General features: G+C 40.9%; 1 pseudogene; it reads right to left on the reverse strand.

The window, feature by feature from the left end:
- Nucleotides 1-2,960: 2,960 nt before the first annotated feature.
- On the reverse strand, nt 2,961-4,392 carry LOC143382989 (E3 ubiquitin-protein ligase Topors pseudogene; annotated as a pseudogene).
- Between the last annotated feature and the right edge of the window lie 4,524 nt (nt 4,393-8,916).

The raw sequence follows: 8,916 nt of genomic DNA on the forward strand, positions 1-8,916 counted from the left end.
AGAATCCTGTAGTTAAAAACTGAGGGACTTTGGGTGGGTTTCTTCAGTGTGATTTACATAGCCTCCCACACAAGTGCCTCTCAAGACCCAGTGTGCCCAAGACTCACCTGAGGACTCACCTGGGGGCTTGCAAAGACAGAGCCAGTGGCTCCAGGGTGTAGCTGATAGCACTCTGCACTGATCTCCAGCTCCAAGGTGATGTCAGTGTGCCTGGTGCCAGACCATACTTTAGCAGCTGTGAGGACTTCCACCTCTGAGCCCACTATGTCAGAGCCAGGTCCCTAAGAGCCATTTAGGTCAGTTCTCTCTGAGGCAAGGTGGTTCCAACTTTGAGAAAACTACTACCTCTTAGCCATTGCCCCCTTCCTTCCCTTTAACCCTAGTCAACCCTGTGGTCACTTGAACAAGGGCAATGGGGCTGGCCATCTCCTCTCTTCCCTTCCCCCATCCCAGAGAAAAAGGGTGAACTAGACCCAAGTGTTTGGCCCTGTTTCTGTCTGACCCTGCAGCAGGACAGGGCCTGCTCTTCCTGGGCCTACCCTCAGCAGCACCCTGCATAAGCAGAAGGCAGGTCTCCCTGGGTGGCTCACTCCTGCCAGCTTCTCACAGCTGTCACGCCCAGGCCAGAAGCGTGAATGAACTTAGGTAAATGCCATTGTCTTCTGAGAAGTCCATTCTCTGATGCTTCTTCTACTTCCACCAGGAAAATCTATAGTGAGAAGGGAGTTGAGGAGAGAAGGCATCTTTGCTTTTTAAAATCCAAGGAAAGAAAATGCTGAAAATACGGAAAAGCAAATAAGAGCAAAGCGAGTGAAGGACAGAGTGATAAGGTGGCACCTCTCTCCAAAACGATTCTGAGTTTCCTTAATCCCTTGACTTCTGAAGCCTTTACAAGGTTTAAGTTAGCTGTTACGCACGTGTAAGGTTTCCTAGTTCACCCCCACTGTGTGGCCAGGGACTTCTGTAACAAGGGACATGGGAGAGGATGTGTCTGGACTCTAAGGGAAGAAGGATGGACTGCCTGGTTTGCAAGTGGGAATCCCCAATTAAACTTACAGGATCAAGGGGCTAGTTCCAACAAGGTCCAGTGAGGAGGGTGGACCTCAGGAGGTTTGGAGGAACCAATTACAGAAGGAGCCAGAGAGGACCCTGATTGTGTGGATTCCATTCAGTGCTCATGAGCATGTTCTGCAGGCTTTCTGATTCTGTCTCCTCCATGTCAGAGCCCTGGTGGCTGAATTTGATCTTGCATTTCCTTAGAGTCCCTGATGGAGCAATTCGCAAAATTGGTCATGAGGTAAAACTGTTGTGCTCTTATAAATTGTGAATGAAAATATTTGGGGAACAAATTCAGACACCCTACCCACCTAACCTCAAAACCTCCTGCTGTAATGGCGTGGCCCTGTTCCCATTCTCCACAAAGGTCTTAACTAGTAGATATTTTTCTTGTTTATGTATTTGTGGACTTCTTTTCTGTCTTGCTGGCACACAGGCTCTAACACCGTTTTACACTATTCATTCCTCATTTCTTGTTTTGGCGAATCATAACTATACATAATAGTGGATTCATGGTGACATATCTGTATGTCATATAACTTAATTTGGTCAATTTCCTAATAGCTCCCCTTACCCTTCCCTCCTCTCTCCCCTGACCCCCTACCTCCTTTCCCAGTCTCACTGATATTTTGATGAGATCCCCTTTTCTTCATTTTCTCTTTCACATGAGAGAAACATATGATCCTTGACTTTCTGAGTGTGGCTTATTTCATTTAATATGATGTTGTCCTGTTCCATCCATTTTCCTGCAAATGACATAATTTCATTCATTTTTTAATATTTATTTTTTAGTTATAGGTGGATACAATGTCTTAATTTTACTTTCTGTGGTGCTGAGGATCAAACCCAGTGTCTCACACATGCTACGTAAACACTCTACCTCTGAGTCACAACCTCAGCCCTCATTCTTTTTTTGAGTCATGGAATCAGCCCGGTGTGTCTTTCAGCAGATAAATGGATAAAGAAAATGTGGCATATATATTCAAAAGAATTCCTTTGTGTATATATGCCACATTTTCTTTATCCATTTATCTGTTGAAAGACACACCGGGCTGATTCCATGACTTAGTTGTATAAACATGGGTATAGATGTACCACTACAGTATGTGGACTTTAAATTTTTTTTAAATAAATACCAGGGATTGGTATAGCTGGTTCATGTGGTGGTTCCATTTCAGTCTTTTGAGGAGCCTCTATACTGATTTTCACAGTGTTTGTACTAATTAGTAACCTCACCAGCAGTGTATAAGAATTCCTTTTCTCCCCACATCCTCATAAACATTTATTACTTATATATTTTTTGTTATTGTTGTTGTAAAGTGTTACTATTTTATTTTCTTTTGTTGAATACATATTTTACTGGCAGTCCAGATAAACAAGTATATAAAGAAAATACTAAATTTTTCTTTTGGCAGAAGTCAAGATAAACTGCAGATGAAAGTGCTTCAATTTAGCCTGAAGAAGTGTTTTGAATCATTCAAATTTTTAAAAGGAAAAATAAAGACTGCCCAAAGGGACTCTCCTAGCTTATAACACATTTCCAGAATAACTTTCCAAAAAAATTCAAAAATACTCATTGACTACCTTAAAAATATGTCAATACCATATGGCTTTATGAAATAATTTCTAAAATTTACATTTTTTTATTTAAAAAGGAACCAAAGTTTTAAATAAACTGCTAGCAATACCATTAGCTTTACTTTTCTCTGAGGGTGGGACATACTACTTTTAGAACAAATAATGATTTTTACAAATTAACACACAAAAAAAGAATCACTTAAAATATTTTAAAGGGGAAAAGAGTTTTCACCAAAAGTCATCTTTAAATAGACTGCAATAGATGACAAAGTTCCTTTCTATACCATCCAATTCTCAATGAGATGCTTTGGCAGTTTTAAGGCATATCAGTCTCTGTGAAGAGACAATGACATTCATGATGTCCGTGGAGATGGCAATTGCCTTGGTGGCTCAGTTTGAATAGACACCACACTACTGGGCTGGTCCTCCAAGTCAGAGGCAAAGCTGCTGTCTCCTCCTACATCAAGAGTTTGTTCAACTGAAGTTGGGGCGGGATATTCTCCACAGTCTTATTGGCATTATTCAAGTTGTTGGTTAAGAGTGGTGTTATCTCACTCCTTGTCCAGGACACCAAATTCATCTTCTATTGTGACTAGGTCTTTAATTTCAAATGGTTCCAAGGAAGGAGCCAAAAACTCATTTTGTAAAGGGTCTTGAGGACAATCATTGTCACGTTCCATATTTGCCTTCACTTCAGAATCTTTATCACTGTCACTGTCAATGGAAATAATAACTGGGGAACGTGAAATATTATCTCCATGATGTTTCTTATGCTTCTTCTCATGTTTCTTCTTTTTCTTTTTATGATGTTGAGTTGTATCAGTAGCTTTGCCTTCGTAAACTATCTCCACACTTAAGTTCCGGGTTCTTTTTTTTCGTTTCTCGGGTTTTGTTTCTCTCTCTGATGATTGGCTGTCTGAAAAACTGTCACTTTCATTTTTGTAATTTCCATCCAATTTTGATGAAGATTTTTGGTAATGACTGTCCTTTACTTTAGAAGCAAATTCGCAAGATGGTTGAGCAACTTCATTAGTGCCCTCCAGATGCCGTGTTGTGTATTTTCATTTCCCTCCAGGCTTTTCATTTCTCACCCGGCTGGCCCTGTAGATGCAGTTCTTGACCTATTACTACACAGGCTCCCCGATCTGTGCCTTTCATAATAATAATACTTCCTTTCACTGTGATTATTCTCTTTCCTAGCATTTGTTCTTTCAAAAAAGGACTGAATTCTAAATTCTGGACTTGAAGATTGTCTAGAATGATGGGCTCTGGACAGAGTCCTCCTTCTGTAAGAAGATTCATAACCATCCCTGTCCTTGTTTCTACTGTCATAGTTAAACTCCCACTTATATCTGCTTCCATAATTATTTCTTAAATAATAGCAACCTCTATTTCTGCTGTGATCTTCTTTTGCCATGATCACTGCTTTGAGATCTTGATCTGCTTGTGCTTTCACTACTTTGAGAAAAAGTTTGGCTTCTTCTTGACCAACTGCTATCTCTACTTCTTAATCTCTTTTTGTCTCTTCTTGCTCTAGGTCTGCTATTCTCCGTGCTTCTCGGTCATTTGCTCTCCATTCTTTTCTTCCCATGATGCTTTCTACAATTCCTCTGGTTGTGCCTGCTTCTACTCTGGGAATGTGAATCTGAACTTCTGGATCTTCCCCTCTTTCTGTGTCTATGGTTATAAGGGGGAATATACTCTGTCTCCTCTCATAGATGAGCTCAGGTCTCCAGCAGATGACAATGATGCAGATCGTTATTATTCGTATTTTTGATGGCTGCCATTCTCAATGGAGTGAGATAAGATCTCAATGGAGTTTTGATTTCCATTTCCTTTATTGCTAAGGATGCTGAACATTTTTTTCATATATTTGCTGGCTATTTGAATTTCTTCTTTTGAGAAGTGTTTATTTAGTTCATCTATTGATTGAGTTATTTGCTTTTTCATTGTTGTTTTTTGGTGTTACACTTTTTGAGTTCTTTGCATTAATCCTGTGACAGGAATAGCTGGCAAAGATTTTCTCCCATTCTGTATGTTCTCTCTTTATGTTCTTGTTTCCTTTGCTATGCAGAGGGTTTTTTTAATTGGATGTTACCTCATTAATTATTTCCTAAACTTCGGGAGTCTATTTAAGAAATTGTTGCCTGTGCCTATATATTTTTCTGTTGCCTGTGTGTTTTCATCTAGGAGCTGCAAAGTTTCTGGTCTAATTTCTCTTAGGTCTTTGGTCTATTTTGAGTTGACTAATGGACAGGGTGAGAGATAGTACCTAGTTTCATTTTTCTACATATGCATATCCAGTTTTCCTAACACCATTTGTTTTCAAAAATGCTGGGTTTTCTCCAATTTGTTTTTGGTGCCTTTGTGAAGGATCAGATGGCTGTATCTGTGTGGGTTTGTCTCTGTGTCTTCTATTGACCCTCCCAACGCCAGCCCTCCCCCAGGTGGACCTACTGGGACACATAATACTTTGCCTCTACTTATTTTACTTACTCTTGACTTCATTTATGTATGAACTTCCTCATAGAATCATCTTGAGGAGGTTTGAATCTCATTGCCTGGGCAATCCTGGTCAGTACATGGGCTTTGCCACCTTTAATCAAAACTTAATTCTGCTTGGTCATACTTGAACAGCGTCCTTAGTTACCCCTCAGTCCTCCTGTTGGAAGGTTGCAAACCTCCCTGCAGTTCAGCCTTTCCCATCTGCGGCTTGTCAGCCTGCATCAACTTACACATTCTTTCTTAACCACACAGTCCAGACTCGTTTTATTTTCACTAATTCACCCCAATATTTTCCTTCCTTCAGTATCAACAGATTTCACTTCTGAGTAATACTGCCCACTCTGCAACCAGGTAGCATTGAGAGAGGGGAATCTCAGTATCTTGAGCTCTGAAAGTGGAGTTGGAGACAGATGGAAAAGAAACTAAAAAGAAAGCAAAATAGATAATTAGATGATGAATTGGATCCCAACGTCCCTTGTCTTAACTAAGGTTCTCTAGTTGGGAGAGCAAACAACTCAGAATAGGAGCAGCAGGGGAGGCGGGGGAGGTCATTATGAGGATACAGCGTGGCTCTTAGAACCCAACCAAGGGTGAAGCAGAGCCCCAGTCCTTCTCCTGAGAGCCTGGAATCTGGTTAGGAACCTCTCCAGCTTGCATTCTCTCTCCCGATGCCTCATTTCTTTCTCTCTCTCTCCCCCTTTGTCTCCCATTTTTTCTGCTCCCCGTTGTGGATCAGGCAACAGGCAGCTCCTCGCATCCATCACATGAGCACATGGTGCAGAGACTTCTGTAGGAAACAGAACTTAACCAGCCTCGTTGTCCCCAGGGACAGTCAGAAACAAGTCTCAAGGAAGTAGAGTGAGGCTGGCCAGGTCTCCACAGGCAGGGTGCACCTCTTCTTCAAACCAAAGCTCAGAAGTGGTCTCCGTCTTCCCTTTCCTCTCCTACAGTCACTTCCTTTTCTCTTGATTGTGTTCAGCCTCTTGTTTCTGTCCTCCTTCTCAGGATACAGGACAGAAGTTCATCTAGACACATTTGACCTCATGCAAGGCAGCCATCACCTTCTGGTGACATCCTGAATTTGAGTGTATTTACAGTTTCATTTGTGAAAACGCCAGGGGCCCCAGCTGGCGGTGGCAGGAAGCCCCTCACTCCGTCTCCCTCTGCTTCCTTCTTCCTGAATGTTCTGCCCTCAGCTGGGCAGCCTCTGTTAATACCCTTTAATGAGAGCAATCACTGAGAGGTTCTCCGGGAGTACTTAAGACAGGTTAATGATTGTCCTGCCACGATGTGAGGGCACTCTATGATGAAAGTGGAGCAGATGAAAATGTAAAGCAATCAATGTTTTCCATTTTCTAGTTCATTCATTCATCCCATATCTCAATCTTCCAGCTGAACAGTCGATTCACTGACGCCCTGTTTTCTTCGTTTTTCCTGCTCTCTTGCTCATACTGTATAATGAAGGAATGAGAGATTGGGAGAGCAAATTAGTGTAATGAACCACTGGCATGTAAAACAGGAGAGAAGAGCCTGTGGGCAGAACACAGGAGGAACTAGAAACGACATGAGGTTGGAGAAAAGCAGAAACCCACCTTGGGTTTCATGAGGGAAGGAGAATGTGGATGTTAGAATTACTAGTAAAAATTAGGTTACTCGGTAAACTCAAGAATGATTTTGTGAAGGTCCTGTATCAGCTATCTATCATCTTATGCTGGTAACCGATAACCACATGCTTCAGTGGAATTCAACAATAAGCACTTGCTCAAGCACAAATGTCTGGAGTCAGCAAAGGACCAACTATGAGGTTCTGTGGAACTGCTACTAGCTCCCCGCTCAGGGTCAGCTCACTACCTTCTGATCTTGGCTGGGCTCATCCAGGCACTGAAGTTGAGCTGGCTTGTTCATGCATCTGCTGACATCCAGTTGGCCAAAGCAAGTCACATGACTGAGGCCAGTGGTAAAGTGTTTGGAGGAGGTCACCCCTGCCTTCAGTGCAGTGGGAGGGTGTTCGAATTTACAAGGCCAAGGGTACAACTGTTAATGGCAATCACCCTTGAGGAACATATTTAACAAAGGCTTGAGAGCACCTGCTTCATCAACAGTTAACACCACTCTTAGCCTCTTATTTTTTTTTTTTTTTTACTCTGGGCTAGGTCTAAGAACATGGTCATTTTCTATAGCCTTGGTGGGCACAGACATATTGTATAATTGGGGAGTCTGGACTTTTGTATGCAATATGCCAGCAGATTGCAGACAGCAAGAGTAATGACATTTTCATAGAGATTGAGCATCTTGGTCTATTTTGTGCTGTTATAGGACAAAATGGATGAAGACTAGTGAATATATTAAAACACACACACACACACACACACACACACACACAAGAGAAATTTATTTCCTCACAGTTCTGGAGGCTATGAAGTCTAATGTCAAGATGTTGGCATTTAGCAAGGGCCATCCGGCTGCAACATCTCATGATAGAAGGCACAAAGGAAAGAGCACTTTAGAGCAAGAAGGGGCCAAGCTTCCTTACATACAAAACACACTCTTGTAATAATGGTAATCTATCCATGAGGGAGGAGGCTTCACCTGATCACCCCTTGTAAGTCCCATCTTTTAACCCTGCATTAGGGATTAGGTTTCCAACACAGGAATTTTTGCAACACTGTCAAACAGTAGCATTATGGATTTACCTTTATAGCTTTGTATTGTTGTCTCAGTGTTTCCAATACCCTGAGGTGTGTTTTCTCTGGGGACAGGTGAAGTCATGGTGGCAGCCAACAATTCCTAAGAAAATTAATAATTAACACTGAAATAAATATATTTTCCTCCTTTCCTCTTCAAATGAATAAATCATTCTAAGTATATTAATAAAACATAGTACTAAACAAATCTCTGTGGTTCCTATATTGTACAACCCTAGCTCCCATCTTATCAACAAGACTGAGCCAAATGCTTTTTTTTTTTTTAATTTTCCATGAATCCTTTCTGGAGGCCATAAATTTTTATAGGTCAACCTACAAACTGGAGGACTTTAGGATAGCATTAAAATGCCTATAAGTTTCTTTTCTTAACTGTAGGGATCTTTTTCCTTCTCATACTTGTTTTTTTAAAACTCATTAGAAAGTATCTTATTTCCATAGAACATTATTCATCAATAAGAGGAAACACTGTACCAATTCATGAATGAACCTTGAACTTATCGTGCTAAATGAAAGAAGCCCTTCACAAAAGACCACATATGGTATGATTCTGCTTATATGAAACACCCAGTATAATAAATAAATAAATCTATAGAGCAGAAAATAGATTTGTGAGTTTCCTTGGGATAAAAGATGAAGAAATTGGGAGGTAACATCTAAAATGTACAGGTTCCTTTTGGGGGTAATGAAAATGTTCTAAAACTAATGGAGGCACAACTCTGAACATACTGAAAGCCATGGAACTGTACACCTTAAATTTGTGACTTAACTGAATTATATATCAATATAGTTCTTTTAAGCTTGCTTTTCTAACATGCCAGATCAACCAAGGAACCTCTGCCACTTTGTGTATCTGGTGTAACTTTTTCTGTCATGTAGATGAAGAAAAAAAAGGGAAAAAGAGTCAAATGGGACATATATACAATTTTTAAAAATCCCTCATGAACTGTTTCCTATGTCAGGAAGGAGTGGTGCTCCATTTTTAATTTTGAAACTATTATTGCATTCCCACTTGGTGACTTATACCAGTGTCCCAAGTCTGACATCACCCATGGTGCTCCCTCCTGTCTGCATT

Source organism: Callospermophilus lateralis, chromosome 17, assembly GCF_048772815.1.
Source record: "Callospermophilus lateralis isolate mCalLat2 chromosome 17, mCalLat2.hap1, whole genome shotgun sequence".
NCBI classification, from domain to species: Eukaryota; Metazoa; Chordata; class Mammalia; order Rodentia; family Sciuridae; genus Callospermophilus; species Callospermophilus lateralis.